The sequence below is a fragment of the Trachymyrmex septentrionalis genome, unplaced genomic scaffold (genome assembly GCF_001594115.1).
Source record: "Trachymyrmex septentrionalis isolate Tsep2-gDNA-1 unplaced genomic scaffold, Tsep1.0 scaffold40, whole genome shotgun sequence".
Taxonomy (NCBI): domain Eukaryota; kingdom Metazoa; phylum Arthropoda; class Insecta; order Hymenoptera; family Formicidae; genus Trachymyrmex; species Trachymyrmex septentrionalis.
The window spans coordinates 2,961,321-2,968,420 of record NW_017305569.1 but is presented as its reverse complement, the minus strand read 5'-3'; the positions used below and the strand labels follow the sequence as shown (position 1 = coordinate 2,968,420).

Below are 7,100 nucleotides of genomic sequence, written 5' to 3'. Positions count from 1 at the left end.
AATCTCCCCACTTTATTACGCGCTTAATGGACACTTTCACAATACAAGCGGTTCGTAAAGATGCATCGACCAGGTAACTACAATGCATATATGTACACACGTGTTCGCTAATGGCCGCGTATTGACGATGCGCCGCCAGCTCAAAGCAAACCTGATGGGTACGAATAACGAGCCATTGTGTCGATCCGAAAATGCACTCCCCTCTTGTTCGTGTCTTTCTCGACAGTCAATATAACAAATAACATCCGTTATTTATATATCTGATATAATGAAGTTAATTTTATCGACTCAAGTAAGTTATGTGCACTTTCTTTCTTCTTAACGCACGGTGGTATGAACACTTTCAATTAATTTGAGCTTGTCTTAACAAATTAGTTTTATTTCGTACACGTACTTTGTATAATAATTTAAGAGAGCTTACATCTTGAATAACTTGTATTTAGTCTAAGTCTCATTCACTGAATTTCCTTTTTCAATTGTTGCTACACTCAAAAAAAGTGATATTTCAGTTATAGCAAAAATTATTAAATGAAAGACCAGCTAAAATAGACAAATTTCTAGTAAGTACTACGATATTGGATATGTATTGTATCTATTTATATAAATGACAGAGATAAAATTTAGATTTGCACTATAAATTCTATACGTATGATACATAATTTTCTATAAAAGCAAAAAACAGTAATAATTCTAGCTGGAGCAGCAAAATATTTTTTTTGCGTGTAATTTCCACTTTTTATTAACTTTAGAAATTCTCAAAATAAACTCGAAAATCTTATGCTCAATAGTTTTCTTCCCAAGTTTTCTTCAATGTCTGTCACGTGTTAGCACATGGCCAAAAGGACGTGTTATGGCTCTACTTGCATTCGTTAACAAGTATTCTCTAAAGTGGAAATGTATGCATTTCCCGCATCTTTTTTTAAATACCATCGCAAAAGAGAGCCGTGCGCTTCGCTTTGTGTGCGCGTCACAAAAGCAACTCGTCGCGCCTAGTCCCAAACAAGTAACTTTGTAACGGCTCTTCATTATTCGCGATAGATCAACGAAGAAGTCGTGCATAAAAAACATCATAACTCGGCCAGGTGGAAAATCGCATTGCTTATCGGAATAAATTTGCAAAGTCAATTGCTTTCGACGTCACGCAATAAAATCAGCGATGCAGATATCAAAACAGCTTGAAATGCAATTGCATATTTTCCATAAAATCAAATTCATTACATTATATTGTATATAGATAATACTTTTGTAAAAATAAAGTCTTCAATTAAATTTGAATATAAAGACATATTTTTTTGTTCTTCTTATAAATCTTTCGCTTTTAAAGTTTAACGGATATTATATGTAGATATTATACATATATAAATTAAATATGTAAAAGACGAATAAAGAATGTTACGAAATGTTACGTCTATAAAAGATAGACAATGTGACACCATGAAATCACGATTTATGATTATAAAGAAAATTCATTGTACATCACTGTTGTTAAATCGTATGTCACAAATGTGATTCGTTCTCCCAAGACAGAAGATTTAAGTGGGCTAAAATTTGCATTTACGTGATGTATTGTGCCTAGAGAGAAAAGGCCTGTTTTATGAGTAACTATCATTGAAAGGTTGTAAAAAGTGCATAAATGACGAGGTGCACAATAAAAATTATTATGAAATGTGATATTCACATCTCATAATAATTTTTATTATATAAATTTTTTTGTCGAGTGCTACATGTATTATTATTGCTTTTCGTCTTCTTATTACATTGGAAATTTTAAATAAATGACACACAGTACAACAAAAATAATATTTTAATATTTAACATAAAAATTTATGAAATAACAAATAATGTTTTATTTGATAATTGAAATTATATAATATAATGTTGGACTAATATTTCTCTTACTCTATTATCTTCAAAATATTTTAATTTCAACAAATTTTTATCGAATATTTTTTTAAATATTTTGGAATTTTGTTGTAAATTCAATAGGATTTTATTTCAATATTATCAATAGATCATAAATTTATGCTCTATTGATAATATTAAAATAAATTTTTTTAAATTTAATATTTCTTCTACATCAACAGCTGGTAAATTACCTTCTATAAGTCATATAGATATGTATCGACAAATGGTACTAAAGATCAATTAATCGCGTAAAATTATCTTATTAAACACTACAAGAAATAAGACAATGTAATTGAATAACATAAAAGTAAAACTTGTTTCATTACACAGAGTAAATATTTCGTATATTAGAAGATAAATTTTTTATGTTATTTGCAGGGAATCTATTTCTCCTTTGCTATTTTATCGACATTAACTCTGTCGGTAATTAATTATTGACAAATAAAGGCTGTATAAATTATATTTTTTTTTTTTTAAATATATATATATTTGTTGCAGGCATGAAGTAATAAATGAGCTTTCGAGTTCCTAACGCCTAATAATAATAATAATAATAATAAAGTAATAAATTCATTAAAGTAATAAATTAAAATAATCATTTTGATTCAGTACACGATACAATTAAACATCATCAAAATTATTAATTTTTATTTTTAATTTACTAATATTAAAATTATGAGGATAATAATTATGTAATAATTACACATCTATGCAACTACATTCTATAAATTTTATTATGTCTTTTTTCTACAATATAATTCATACGTATATATACAAAGGTCTATTTAAAATACTATTATAGATACAACTTAATTTATAAAAATAACAACAGTAACAAAAGAGAGAATAAAAACAAATTTACATCCAAAAGGTGGATGCACAACAAAATTGTCATTAAATTTGAGAAAGTACATGTTCGCTCAATGGTTAGAGCTTCATCGAGAATCTCAGAATTATTCGTACACGTACGATGTTTCCTTATAAAAAATGAACTTGATCTCGCTAATTAATTGCTTGTCTACGTCATACAGAGTACACGTGTATACATATACGGTTTACCATAACGTATACTATTCCGTTTACAATATAATATATCAATCTAAATTTATTGTATACTCATCTCGGCGCTTAACATCTAAATAGAGTTATACATCTTTCTTTGTAGATTCATATTTATGTATACATACGTAGTGCCCTTTGTTAATGTATGTAAGGGGGCAAAATAGGAACTGTGATCGCCTGATGTACCTTGTTCGTCCATTCTCTTAAATGTCCAATTTGCACTATTCTATTAATTTTACTTGCAAATTCTTATAACTATACCTAATTATAAGAATACCAGATTCTTTTTAATTATTTCTGCTATCCAAATGTGATAGAACCTAAGAGAATTCAAGTCGCAATTTTGTTTTATAAATTACTATTTTTTTAGAAAATTGTAAATAGTAAAAAAATGTTACAAATTCGTATATTAATGTCAAACTGCAATAGGAAAAGTTAATATAACTACCTAAAAATATCAGTGATACAACAGATTTTATTATTACAATAATATCTTTTGGTTAGTGTTCATTCCATACTCAATATTTAAAAGTGTGATCTAAAAGGTATATGAAGATATAGTTTAATAGGCAGTTAATGTTTTCAATGAAAATGAAAATATTCTTTTAATATTTAATATAAATGTTAGATATGGAATTTTAATATGTGATTTATTATTCGCAAACGAAACTTTCATTGGTGAGTAAAATGGACGAATACATGGTGCAGTTTGCGTACAAACAGGCCGCAAGAAGGCACCGAGCAACGCAACGCACGAGCTCCTAAATCTTATGACGATTACGAGAATGGCGACATACAAAAGAAAGGCACGTTACAGAATTTCATTGATCGTGATTCATTTATCTCGGAACAAAGGCAACTAATTAGTTGCTTCTGTCATAAAAAAAGATGAGCGTGCAGGCCTTTGCATCAATGGGGAGAAATTGCTATCATTTGTACGAGGCTTTATCCGTCGGCGCAATACAGGATGATTCGTTACTATCAAAGAAATGCTTGCTCGCGCTGTACGTGAAATAAGCGACATCGAATCGATGAAAACGTCGCGCGCATCCGTATTAAAGCTGAGCTTTTCTCTCACGGCGTCGGATGCTCGAGATCTCCAAAGCGTTATTCTTCGTCGCAGTAATAGATTCACATTAAAGATTACAATTACTTGTCAGCCATTGAACACAAATCTGCACTCAATAAGAATTAACAAAAGAGAAATTAGAGGATCATATTTTAGACAAATGTAAAAATACTGTCTATAAAAAATATTTTTTTAATATTACATGATTGATTTTTTATTAATCAATTTTAATATTCATCTTGAATATTAGCGAATTTCGATGATATTCAGATTTACTAGTTTATTAATGGAAATACTATTAAGCAATCACTCATAAAAGATGGTTGTGTTTTATATTGAACCTTAATTTTGCACGTGCCAGTTCCGTTTTTCATTTACGTTGGTTAATCCGCGATTAACTTAACACACGTTGAACGTGATTAATAATAACATTACATAAGATATCTACTTATAACTATAATGGGATATACGCTCTATTATATTTTTTTCTTTTTTTCTTAAATATAAATATTATACAGTATACATTATTATTCACGCTATACGTCGAAGTAAAATTGTCGAGCAATTTACCCTTCGATCATTTTTGTCTCCTGACGCCGTAATATCGATAAATTTCTAATGATGACGGAAATGCGTTGGTATCGCTTCTCATTCATCGACTATCTTCTCAATCGCTTAAATTTAATCGTATCTCTGAAAATCGTATCTCTGAAAATTAGCAGACTCAGCAAGCTGAAAATCTGTTCTCGTCTGATAATGTCCGATTCATTTCACTTTTTTTCACACTTTTTCAGAAAGTCTTCTTTAATCACTCGATATCAAATCTTGAAATATATCCATGACACCTTTCTAAAACATTTTTTATAAGTACGAGCATTTCTCAAGTGCTCCTTTTCCTGTTACGTATATTATAGACTATTTATGGTTAATTTTTTGTACTTTGATCGAGACTTCCGTATGATTTCGGTGAATCCCTGATTATATTAAATATGAAGAATTGTGAATCTCGACGTATACAGTGCGAGTTGGAAACAATCATTAGTGAATATATCTCTAAATGAAATGATTTTTAAAAATATAAATATAATAAAAAAACAATTTTAAAAAGAAACAGTGAAATAAATAACCGATTATTTTTATTCACTATTACATTTTTTTTACATAATCCACAAATAAACTTCTATTATTATTATTTGCAAAAATACGTTGCATTTAAATAAAATAAATTTCGCATATTGCACCTCCCATCAAATAGATCCTTTTCAAAAGATTGTTTTTATTACGGTCCTTCGCGAATCTGAAAATGAAAGCAGCTATGTATAAAGCGCGAACAGAAAAGGAAATAAAATAAACATACAAAACATAAATGGCATTGTTATATTTTCTTTTCATATTTTTAACATATTCTTAAGGCATTCCGAGTCACATATTATTCAATTAATTGAACATGAAAGTGCTTACACACTAAATAAGATACTAGATGACACCATAAAATCTAAACTAATAATTAATAATAACTAGAACAAGAGGGGATTCAAATATAATTATATAGGCACAGAAAATTCCGGAGAATTGATTGGCTTAAATACGACATGATATTTACAAATAAATTTAATGCTAATATCGAGTGGACATTCCGGAGGGCTTGAAGGTATATTGTACGTATGTACTGGCACATTCTTGTACAGTAGACCTAATGATTACGTCTGTCTCGGTGAATAAGAACGTCGCGACGAAAAGTCAATATCAAAATGCCGCGAAGAAGAAAAAAAATAATAAAGAAAAAAAAAACACGTTTTTCCGAACAAATACGCGCGTTAATAATATCGGCGACGTTTCCTTTCTAGCTACGAGACAGACGCACTTCCTTATATTTATTAACGCTGGTAGAAAAAAATTAAAAAAAGACACAGAATGGATGACACGCATAATAATAATGTCAAATATTAAGACTTAAACAGTATCAAAGTGAAGGAAACATAAACATATTAAATGAAAGGACTAAATTAATGAATTACTAAGTAAGATAGTACCTTGAAATAAAAATAACACTAATACTATGTATATAAAAATGACTTTCAAAGTAATGGTAATTTGTGTATGGATCTAGAGATTGTTGGATTACTCGCTCAGACAAGTATACTCCAAAGAAAGATCGCAGTAACTACTTTCTGCCAAGCTTTTCATTTCTTACCTATTTATGTCGATAACGATAGTCAAGCGAGTCAATGTTTGATAGATAAGTTCGATCAAGTTTAATTATAGTGAATTGCAAGTGCCAAAATCAAGGGGCACATAAGATTTTGCTCAAATTTGAAGATACGCTTGAAGATAATTCGATAAGTTTCAACAACGAGAAATAGGAGAAGCTAGAGCGAAATGGAGAATTTTTAAATAATTTTAGAAAACTAAAATGTTACAACATACTGTAATGTTCATTTTGCGAGAAAAAAGAAAAGGATATAATCCATTCTAAATTGTTATAATTGAAAGATTTAAGATTATTATTTGCGTCATTATTGCGTATTACGAAAACGCACAGTAAAAATGTAGATTTTAGTGCTTATTGCTTTAATCATGTCTTTGACTTTAATCATGTGCTTGAAGGCTTTGTGACAGTATACTATTGTGCGCTTTTATTCTACTCCGAGTTTCCGTTTCGATTTAGCTCCTCCTAATTCGTTATACGTGCACGATGATAAATAATATTCGTGCTCTCAATTCCGATATTTGTCTGTTTCACAATTTAAATGTTGAGAATCGTTACAATTATAAAATATTAATTACATTTTGTTTAATGTTAAATGAATAAAGTTGTGAAAAGAGATCGTCGTAACACCGAGTACGTCGAGATTGCACGCTTATTATGCCCACAATAAAATTCCTATACCGAACACAAGTCACAAAATATATGTAAGTTAGGAAGTGTTGGCCTCTGTTACTAGAAAGATTTTCTGCTTATATGTGCTCTATGTCACATGATTATATTATATGTCCCTGATTAGTTGTGTAGGTCATAAAATATCACGTATGGGGGTATGTTCTATGCTTTTTTTTCTTACTT

General features: G+C 29.5%; 1 protein-coding gene across 1 annotated transcript in view; it reads right to left on the bottom strand.

Moving 5' to 3' along the window:
- Positions 1 to 5,279: 5,279 nt before the first annotated feature.
- Positions 5,280 to 7,100, bottom strand: part of LOC108751091 (protein abrupt) — a 121,247-nt gene continuing 119,426 nt past the window's right edge. The window contains exon 10 of the transcript XR_001939464.1: positions 5,280 to 5,333. The gene's annotated coding sequence lies outside the window, so the exon portion shown is untranslated. The remainder of the gene's footprint in view (positions 5,334 to 7,100) is intronic.